The sequence below is a fragment of the Silene latifolia genome, unplaced genomic scaffold (genome assembly GCF_048544455.1).
Source record: "Silene latifolia isolate original U9 population unplaced genomic scaffold, ASM4854445v1 scaffold_171, whole genome shotgun sequence".
NCBI classification, from domain to species: domain Eukaryota; kingdom Viridiplantae; phylum Streptophyta; class Magnoliopsida; order Caryophyllales; family Caryophyllaceae; genus Silene; species Silene latifolia.
In genome coordinates, this window is record NW_027413148.1 from 98,622 (window position 1) to 109,494 (window position 10,873).

The following is a 10,873-nucleotide window of genomic DNA, read 5'->3' on the forward strand; positions in this document are numbered from 1 at the left end:
AGGTGGCGGGTAGCCCCCAGTTTGTTGTCTTAGGCCGATTTGTCCGTATGATAGATGTACATCTTTGGATCCCTTTTTTTGTATGGTCAGTCGTTTGTATCAAACGTGTGTCGATGTATTTTGCGTGAGGCGGTTTGTATATATGTGTTTTTGGATTGTGGTTCATTTTGTGATTTTTTGGCTCTTTTGTGTTGTGTTTCAGAGGAGCGCTGTCGGCTGTCAATTTTCCTTTTTGCTTCGCACTAGTTCCTGCATCGTTAGTGTAGAAAAACAGGCAACAAGTAGCACATATGCATAAACGCAAACACGTAAAAAGCATTTGATTGAAAACAAAGATTAACCACAAGCCACGAAGTTAAAAATTGAAAATTGAAAATTGAAAATTTTCGCGACAAGTCATCACGTTTGGACTCCGAAAGGAATTGATTTGAAAATTTGAGCAATTAAGTCGTGTCGTGAATTAAATTGCATCGAAATTATTGAAATTGATTTGTGACTCGAAAAATTCAAACTCAAACGGTTAGGGACGAATTTTAGAAAAGATTTTTACGAGTATATTTGATTTGGTTTTTGTGAGGTCAAGACTCGAATTTGTGAGCGCTTGAATTTTGAGGAAAACTGATGTCTTGTTGTCAATTTTCGATTTTTATTTTTGCTGCAAAATTGCAAAAAAGCGAAAAATTTTCGGAATTTTGATTGACATGGAAACGATCCGTCGCGGATCGGGGCGACTAGCCCTTCCCCCTTAAAAAAAGAAAGAAAAATCCGGATGTTTAAAGCTGCGTCATGGAAACCGTGTCGGATTTCGTAAAACGCGAAAACAAGGAAATGTGAGTGTGAGGAAACACAAAATGTCCTGGATCATAAAGAAGAGGCGCGAGCGTTCTGGCGGGAGGTTTGAGGTGTCAGGAGAAAACACAACTTGAAAGGGACAAATCAAGGTGAGAATCCTGAAAACACAACTTGTGTTATAAGGAGAAATTCCGTTCAATGTTGGGCTTGTCAACAAGCCAAGTCAACTTTCTTCTTGCTCCTCATGGTATGGATATGTTGGCTCTCATCAACATTTTCTCAAACCGATTGGATGCCAATGTTTCGGAGGTGGCTAGGAGAAGGGCTCTTGCCTTTTGCCTTATCCATGTGTACCTCTTTGTTTATGCTTTGAAGAAGGAGGGGCCGAAATGCTATGGTAGCATGACCCTTGTTCACGTGGTTGAGCAAATGGAGCATGGTAGAGATCCATCATAGTTGGTGCTTGGCGAGATCATCCAAGCTTTGGACAAGGAAGACTCTTGTGGAGAGGCTCCTTCATTTGGGTCCCCAAGGATCCTTCAAGTGTAGCTATTGGAGAGGCTAAGGTATGTAGAGCCTCCGGTTGATTCTTCTTCTTATTCCTTCCGTCGCCTTACCATGAGGAAGAAATTGTACTCGGATAGCTTTGCTTCCACCGAGGCTTATTGGGCCGCGAGATTGGCGGAGGAGGGTGGTCCTCACATCCGTTGGGTGGTGCCATGGTGGCACTTGAGGTCCTTCACGGGGTTGCCCGCTTCGGGTGCTAGTCCTCGTTCTTTGATGGTGGTGGGTTTGAAGGTTGCCTCCTTCATTTATCCCGAAAGGCTCATGAGGCAAATGGGGCGTCAACAAAAGGTGCCCGCTCAAGATACCCTTGTCCAAGAGAATGTTTTCCGGAACTCCGAGCTTGTGAAGGTCTTCGAAAGATGGTGGGCCACTCGGCCGTTTTGGGAGGTACCAAGCCCCATTACCACGACATGGGTGACTCCTGCTTATGTGAAGTGGTCAAGAGCTCCGTCCTTGGAAGAAAGGTCCAAATCCCGTAAGGACGAGGTTGTCGATTTGAAGTATCGAGAGGTTGGCAAGGCCAACCGTGCCTTATTTGAGTAGTACGTCGATGGGGTTAGCCCCGATGTGATGAGGCCACCAAAGAAGAGGAGCTCGGGTCCCAAGAATATGGTGGGTCGTGCATGGGCTCGTTTTGGGCCGAACATGGGGTCTTGCACTAGACCGGAGGCCGTTGCCGTTGTAGATCCGTTGAGGATACGTTCTGAAGAGGAAATTCATGCTAGGCGGGCCAACAAGAAGAACAAGGGGAAGATGTACCCCGAGGGAAATGGCAAAGGTAGGATGGAAGAGTGAAGACCTCCATTACCTAATTTATTATTATGTTGTATTATTGTTGTGAGTTTTTATGATGTTATACTAGCTATGTTTTGTGTGTTTTGTGCTAGTTTTATTATGTGAGGTGTTTTAGTCGACACCTTAGCTTTGACAAGTTGTAGACTCGTCGAGCATTATTTGTTGTTGAAATTGTAATCCCTCCCATTATTAATTAAATAAGAGGACTGCTTGTGTCAAAAGTTGTGAACGCTTGTTTCTTCCATCCATTTTGTAAAGGCAATTCGATTTGAATCGTCCTAAACGTTTGCACTTTGGAAAGTGGGATTTTTGGGAGGAAGGGAGAAAGGCTTATTTTTGTATTTTTAGTGGGGAAAAAGGAATGTTGTTCCCTTTTCTCTTTTTTTGATGGGGATGTTTTTTTGTATGTGGGTTTTTTTTATTATGGGGATGGTTGTATCTTTCCTGTGTAGGAAAGGACTGCCTACGTATCCACCTGGAGAGGTGAAATCAAACCATGACCGTAGTTCGAAATGTTCTGTAAATTTGATTGGGTTTTGTGGTTGTATCCCTCATGCATAAGAGACTGCCTACGTATCCACCTGAAGAGGTGAAATCAAACCATGCTTGTAGTTCAGGGTATTTTTGTGAATTTGTTTTAGTGCAAATGGATGTTGCCTTTGACAGATCAAAGGACATTCAAAACGGGCAAGGTGCCGCAACATAGACTCGATAAAACGTGCAATTTCAAATCAGAACGCGTTGAGGAACTTGACTTGAAAAAGGGTTAAGGTGAACGCTAGTTGTAAAACTAGGCTGAGGTCGTTGGTTGCTATGTTTCAAGGGTAGTATTTCTTGAGTTGCTCTAGGTTGGCCGGGTTTGTAAAATCCTCCCCGTCTAGGCCACTCAGTCTCACTGCGCCCCCCGAAAGTATTTTCTTGACCAGGTATGGCCCGGCCCAGTTGGGTTTGAATTTTCCTATCGGATCGACGGGTAGCGGTGCTCGGACCGACTTGAGGACTAAGTCGCCCTCCTTAATGTTCCTGGGTTTGACCTTCTTGTTGAATACCCGTTGTATACGTCGTTGGTATAGCTGGACGTTGTGCAAGGCGTTGAGTCGCCGCTCGTCTAGAAGAGTGAGTTGTTCATACCTTCGACGAGTCCATTCCGCCTCAGGGACTTGACTCTCTAACAGGATACGTATAGAAGGGACCTCTAACTCTACCGGTTGAACCGCCTCCATGCCGTATGCTAGGTAGAAGGGTGTGGCGCCTGTCGGTGTTCGAATGGAGGTTCGGTATCCCCAGAGTGCGAATGAGAGTTTGCTCGGCCAATCGCGGTAGTTGTCTTGCATTTTCTTGATAATGGTGACAAGAGTTTTGTTAGCTGCCTCCACCGCTCCGTTAGTTTGGGGACGATAAGGGGATGATCGATGTCTTTTGATCTTGTATTTGTCCAGCAAGGCCTGAGTTTCCGCCCGGAAGTGAGAGCCTTGATCGCTGATGATTTCATGGGGTACCCCATATCTGCAGATGATGTTGTTTTGGATGAACTTGGCCACTTGTTTAGCAGTCAAGACTGCATATGACTGCGCTTCTACCCATTTGGTGAAATAGTCGATGGCGACGAGGACAAAACAATACCCCTTGGTGCCTACCGGGTTAACTTTCCCGATGATGTCGATGCCCTAGGTCGAGAAAGGCGAGGGTGATGTCATGGTGTATAAAAGGGATGGTGGTATGTGCTATATGTTGGCGAATATTTGGCAATTGTGGCAATGTTTGACGTAGTTACGGCAATCGGCTTCCATGGTGGTCCAGTAGTAACCTAGCCGCATGATTTTTCGGGTAAGCATCATTGCGCTCATGTGAGGGCCACATTCTCCGTCGTGGACCTCTCCCATGACTTTTTTGGCTTTGTGATGGTCAATGTAAAGGAGGAGAATCCCTTGGGGTGTTCTTTTGTATAGTTGATTTTGGTTTATCACGAATTATGATGCAAGTAAACGGATGGCTCTTTGTCCTCTTGGGTCAGAGTTAGGAGTGAATTCGTTTTTGGTTTTGTAGTTGAGGATGACTTGGTACCAAGGTTCGACATGGCTTTCCTCGTCGTTGTTGATGGCATAAATGTGAGCTAGCTCGCTCCTTCTCTCGACGCATAGGGGGATCGATGTCATGTCGTTAGGTATGTTGACGAGCGCGGCAAGTTTTGCCAGGGCATTAGTAAATTGATTTTCCTCTCGCGGCAAATGGAAGTAGTTGACTTGGTCGAAGAACTCGGCCTCTTGATTGATCTTTGCTCGGTAGGGAGCTAAGCTGTCACTTCGGATTTTCCATGATCTGGACACCTGATTGATGATGAGCGAGGAATCGCCGTGGACCCTCAGTCTCTTGATGCCAAGTGTGATGGCTGCTTGTAGGCCGATGAGGCATGCTTCATATTCAGCGGCATTATTGGTGACGGCGAAGTCTAGCTTGACTGAGATCGGAACATGTTCTCCCTCTGGTGATATTAGAAGGATTCCTACCCCGAAGCGTCTCAGATTAGATGCACCGTCGAAGTATAGGTCCCATGCGTCGGAGTCGGCACAAAGGATGTCTTCGTCAGGAAGTGACCAGGAAATGATAACAACAAGCAAGCATGCGCATCCAATAATTTAAACCTAACATGTGAGAGCTTTCTAAGTCGGTTGATTTAATCCAAGTATCAAGTATAAGATGTCGAGTTGGATTTATGGTTGATTTGTATGCAAGACGAAAATTAAACATCCATTTACCGTATTAGGTTTATGGTGCATAACGCGATCCATTTGTCTTAGTAAGGCATTTTGCAAATGTGATTTTTGAATGAGCAAATAGTCGTCTGATCCATCCTATATCCGGGTTGGCCGGAGTCGGGATCGTCATAGACTAATGCTGGAAATGGAACAGACCCTACACTAGGCGGCCACATGAGGCACGAGCCTGTTGGCGGGGCAAAGGGGTCTCCCCTGGTTTTGAAAATAAGAAAGAAAAGGCCTGTTTAGGCGCGGGTCAGTCAACGGTTATATGCCGTGCTCTGATCATTTGAAAAACGTTTATGAAATATGTTGAAAAGTGGGTATTTAAACCCGTTTTGGTTTGAAAGGGTCGTTTAGACCGTATTTGTTAATTTAAGGAACGAGACTCGAATAATCATCATTATTTTGATGATATTCGGTGTCGGGTTCGACTTTGACAAACTTGACATGAATAGTTTTGAAAATAATTGTGAACTAATTGTTTTAAGTTCATTTGAATGTAATTAGTCGATACTCATCATCGTACCCGGGTTAAAATCCGGCATGGTATGTAGAAACAAGGATGACTTTGTGTTGGTGACTAATATGCTTGTTTTGAAAATGAAAAGAAATGATGAAAGGCTTTAAAATACCTCCCAAAAATGAAATAAAAGGCTTTAAAATAACTTTTAAATGTTATTAACCAAATATTGTCACCGAACCACGGATTTAACCGTCATGGTATGAGGAACCAAGGGTGAAAAATATTTTATGGTTAAAACAAATGAAATAAAATAAAAAAGGGTTTGAAAATATTTGAAAAGGTAAAATCCGATTACAAATATGAAAATGAATTAGAGGGAAAAGACGAGAACAAACACGGTTGAGTTCTGACCTGGGCACCCCATTGAGACACGAGCCCTTGTGCACAATAAGGGGGCTTCTGCCTCAGGCCAAAACTCAGTTTTGGCTCGTTTATCCCATGTTTTGGATCATGTTATGCATTTTTAGCATGTTATAGTCATAAAACAAATGAAGACATGATAAAAGAAGGATTTTTACACCCTCATACTTACATGTTTGGTTATGGCGAGAAACCGACGTAAGTGTAACAACTCGTTTGTTCGGGAAAGACTCGGTTTAAAACCGTTTTGGTAAGTAAAAAGAGTGTTTTATTAAGATTAGTGACGGTGTAGTGGTCGAAGTGGTCGGTCAAGTGATTTAATGCACGATGACGGTACCAAACAATGTGTAAGGCTTGTATTTACGATCGGTAGGTCGTAAATACGCGTCAGATTGTGACTTAAGAAGTCGAGTCGAGAAATTTAAGGGAGAAAAGAGGGGGAGGACACTCGCGTAAGTTCTCAAATGGGGGCATTTATAGAAAAATGAGTGGTTGTGTGAGTTTTGAGCGACGTGGTCACCTGGGCTGCTCAAAGAGACGCGAGCCACGTCGCGGGTCTTCGAGTTGTCCTGTCACTTTCACACAAGTGCAATCATGATTTGTTCTATCCTAGGATTTGTAGTCACATGTTTGGTACGACCATTCATGAATCCGGGAAATATTAGTATAAAAGGCTTTGAATGTTTTGTTTTTGGTGGTTGACTCGGTTTGACTCGTTGTTGGAGTCGGGATTTGAATTTTTGAGTCGGTTTTTGGTCCGGTGTCGGTTTTGACTCTTGTTAGTGTCATTGCGACCCCGTCGTCGTGCATTAAACACTCCAGGTAATTTTGAAAAGTTTTGAAATGTTTTATTTTCGAAATCGTTTTAAGTTTTCCGACGTAAAGTTGTACACAAACTGTCGATCAAACGCCGCGATTCCAAAACATGTTGTAGTCCGATAATCATCGGGTGTTTGTTGGAGTCTCAGCAGATACTGGGTATCTACAACTCCATCTTGTTGATCCAATTTATAATAATTAATGAAGATGCAACTTTGTCGAGCCATCGACGTTAAATAAATTGCAAAAGTTTGTAAATAATTCTTCCCTTGCATATTTAATTTCCGCATTTCATTGCTTTCATTGCATTTTTTGCATGTTTAAATTAATTGCATCATTTAATTATTGCATTATAAATTAATTCACTTGCATTTTTATTAATGTTTTCGCATGTTAGGATGTTTTAATGTGTGTGTTAGTGTATTGAATACCAACTCAAGGGAATGTGTGAAGAAAGGAAGGAAGAAATATGTGTAAAAGAATTGGCTAAATTGAAGAATTAAGCAACAAAAAGTCCGAATCCAGCAGGCAACTCGCACGGTGCGAGTTTTCAAGCCCCATATTTCGCACCGTGCGAGAAATCAACTAATCCAGAAATTCAACCCGTGTTGTTCTTCATATTACACTTTGTTCTTCCCCAATTCTCATAATTCCCCTTCTCTTTCCTAACCCTAACCCAAACCCACTCAAAATCAACCTTCAAATCCTTCACAAATCATCAATTTCAAGCATTTAACTTCCAATATTCATCAATCTTCATCACCCAACATCAATTTGGGCGAAAATTTGCAGCAAAATCGACCCTTACAAGTCACGAAATTCAACTTAGGGTTTCAGTTGATTCAAGATTTGAAGATTTTTGGTTTGCAATTGGATTAAAGAGACTAATTGGAGCACTCTTGTTTAATATTCATCATCCAACAACAATTACAAGAATCAAAAGGGAGGTATAAACCTTATTCTTATTCTTCTCATTTCAAGTTACCAAGATTTTCGAAATTTGTTTAGGAAAGTCGAAAATTTTGTTGTTTAATTGTTGTTGTTCTTGCCCTTAAACATTTTCTAACTTGTGAGGTGTTTTTGTATTCAACAAACATCTACTTAGCACATCATCCTTTTAGTGCATATTAGGTGTTTGTTCATTTGCCTCAACCAAAAATCTCTTTCAACACTTGTGGTTTTTCTGGAAAATTTTGGTGTGCCATGGGAAAAGGTAAGGCTTCCGAGGCTTCCTCCTCACAAGGACCCAAGGGAGCCTCTGCTTTTGATGCTAATGAGTATACGGGGAAGGAGGGACTCCGAGATAAAGCCTTGCAAAATTGGAGAAAGTTTGAGTCTTCGTCATCCGTAGTGATGACTAGATTCTTTGATGAGAATCTTCTTATTGACTTAGGCATGCTCCCAATGACCCGAATGCTCCTCGAAAAAGTTGGCCTAGACTCTTATATTGATAAAGCCGCACACACCTGAAGAGGTGTTACCTTTGAATTTCTCTCTACCTTGGAGAGAGTGAAGTTGGGGAGGGATAGAACCCCGGGAATCAAATTTCGGGCATGTCGACTTGTCCATGCACTAACTCTTGAACAAGTGAGGGAGGCCCTCCACATCACTAAAGCCCTCATAAATGAACCCACTGACAAGAAAAAATTGAGTGAGTTTTGGAACAACATTACGGGGGATGTGAGGCATGGAAATTCAAAGAACACAACTCTTCCCCACCCGATCTTGCGCATAGTGAGCCGACACATAAACACAAACTTTTTGGTCATGACCGAACCAATCAAGATGAACTACCGTCAATTACAATGCCTTTGGTCCATGACCCCGGAGGGGAGGGGAATACCTGATTGGGCCGACTTGTTTGTTAAAGGTTGCCTCGAATTACAAAAAGAACCAAAGGGAACCATTTTTATCGGGGGTATGATTGAGATGATTGTGGCCAAAACGGGAGTATCTTTTCCGGCCAATGCCTGGCCTCTTGAGGGTGACTATCACATGGACTACAAGTATTTATCGAAAGCAAATATGCTTGAGGTAGTTGACAAGACCGCCCCCTTGGTGATTTGGTGCATGGGTGGCAAGAACTACAAGTATTACATGTACTTACCCCGTCCCCCCAACTCACCCTTTGGTTGGGGAAGTGGCCAAGACTTTTACATGCCCCCCGATGACGAGTTTGTGGACCTTTGGGTTGATAGAGCCCATGTAGTTGAACCCGATAATAAGGAAGGTGGAGAGCAACCACAATGGGGGGAGCTCTAACTTATGGTGACATGCCGCATGTTGATGCACCTTTTGATGAGCCAATGCCAAATGCTTCTTTTACTGAACCCCACTTCACTCCACCTCACATGCCACAAGAACCACCACAACAACATCCCTTCATGGCACCAAAATTCAACTACCCGGCTTTCCAAACATGGCAATCGGATATCACAAACCGTGTAACAAACCTTGAGTCCACTCTCTCTCAAATTCAACTAACGGAGAATGCCCGGTGGGGAATCACCGAGAACCGCTACCACCACTACCAAGAGGATATGGAAGAAGTGCGTTATATCCAAAACGCAACTTTTGATATGGTGGCGGCCATGAATGCCCAACACATACACCAATTCCCCACCCAATACCAAGGATATGGTGAGACTCGAGTGGATGAAGCAAGAGCCGAAATGACAAGATTTCAAAGAAGAAGGGAATCAAGAAGAAGGGGAGGACCTCCGGGAAGTGGAGTTGCCTGAAGCTCACACTCTTGAGCGGGTTTAGGGTGTTCACCTCACAATTTGGGGAAAAAGTGAAGATTTAAGTGTGGGGTGGACATGAGTTGGTAACATCATGTATATATTGTAATATATTTATTACATGCATCGTATTTCAATTCAAAAAAAAAAGAAAAAAAAAAGAGAAAAGAAAAAAGAAAACAAGAAAACCCGGCTAGGATGAAAACCCGAAAGGGCATCCTAGGCAAAAGTGGGAAAGTGGCCGAGGCCGGAGTGAAAACCCGAAAGGGCACTCCGGGCAAAATGAAAAAAAGAGTGTGAGCCACGAGAGTAGAGGTGAGGAAAAGAGCTAAACCGAAAGGGCGGTTTAGGCAAAATGAGAGAATTAGGAAAAATTGGAAAATCTTGTTGACTCTTTGAAGCCTTGAAATCATGTCACATACACGACTACTTCCATTTAATGGTGGTGAATTAAGTGGTGGAGCTCTAGAAGGCCGGAAAGGTAGGATAGAAGTGTGTCAAGGCTAAGTAGGGGGTGTTGGAGGCCGAATCTTTAATTAGCGCTTGATACACTTGGTGAATGAAGACGTGAGTAGTGTTGTTTTGAATGAATGAATTGAAAAGCATTTTGGAGGATTTTGAGGTTACCTAATTGATGTGTTAGGAGTTACTTTGATGAATATGGTGACCTTGTGTTGAACCAAGCGGAGTGATAAGGGGGAGAAATAAGGAGAGTTGTTGTTGTTGGTGAAGAGTTGGTGATAAAGAATCGGTGGACTGGGATCATCTTAGAATGAGGGATGTGTGGACGTAGCCACCTACAGTCCCAGCCGATCTGTGGGCATACAACGGTCTTTTGAAAGCCACGCTCGGCGGCGTAAAAATGTTTTCGACCGGATTGTTTTAGATCGGTCGGTTTCGTCTCGGTAAGGGTCTCGAAACGATTAGAGATGTTCGGAGTCGCCACCAAGCATTTGTGGGATGCTTGGAACCCGTTCGAAATCCACTTTATACCTCGGTCAAATCGAAGCACAAAGCAGCGTTTGACATAGGTACTAAAGATAAGGAAATCGTCCCTCTTTAGCATCCTATCTCTAGAATGACTCTCGTACGCCCTGGATAAGGTCGTCCACTATCCAAAGTTTCTGAGTAAGAGGTGAAGGTACGTATTGGGAAGCCCTTTAATCAGACACCCAATCCCGCCCGCGGTAGAGGCCTCTACTGATCGATCTTGGTTGGTTTAATACAAAAGTTGATAAAACGGTTTAATAGCATGAATGCGCATCTAATAATTTAAACCTAACATGTGAGAGCTTTCTAAGTCGGTTGATTTAATCCAAGTATCAAGTATAAGATGTTGAGTTGGATTAATGGTTGATTTGCATACAAGACGGGAATTAAACATCCATTTACCGTATTAGGTTTATGATGCATAACGTGATCCATTTGTCTTAGTAAAGCATTCTGCAAATATTATTTTGAATAAGCAAATAGTCATCTGATCCGTCCTATATCCGGGCTAACCGGAGTCGGGATCG